Source organism: Symphodus melops (genome assembly GCF_947650265.1).
Source record: "Symphodus melops genome assembly, chromosome: 17".
Classification (NCBI taxonomy): domain Eukaryota; kingdom Metazoa; phylum Chordata; class Actinopteri; order Labriformes; family Labridae; genus Symphodus; species Symphodus melops.
Window position 1 is genome coordinate 6,473,935 of NC_136707.1, and position 381 is coordinate 6,474,315.

The window sequence follows — 381 nt, forward strand, 5'->3', positions numbered from 1 at the left end:
TGACATTGCATAATGTCTCCCACTTTGTTTTTTTCACTAAACAAAGTCCAGATGTGTTAATGTGTGCACAAAATATGAAGCTTGATACTCTCTGATACTATCTGTTCAGGAAATTTAAAACTTCAAAGGGTGGCATCTTTGCTAAGCTTAGCATAAAACACAAGTGAAAAAAGTTAGCTTTGTCTTCCCACACTACAAAAGTTCACGACTCATACTGTATGTCCTTGAGGCAGATAAAATGATCAATACTCTCGTGTCTCAACAGGAATAAAACCTTTCAAGTTATAGTCAGTGGCCACTTAGCCTAGCACACAATCCTTTCCAACTCCCTAAAGATCCTTTTCTACCGATCACATTTTTGAGGTAGGGAATAGGACTCTT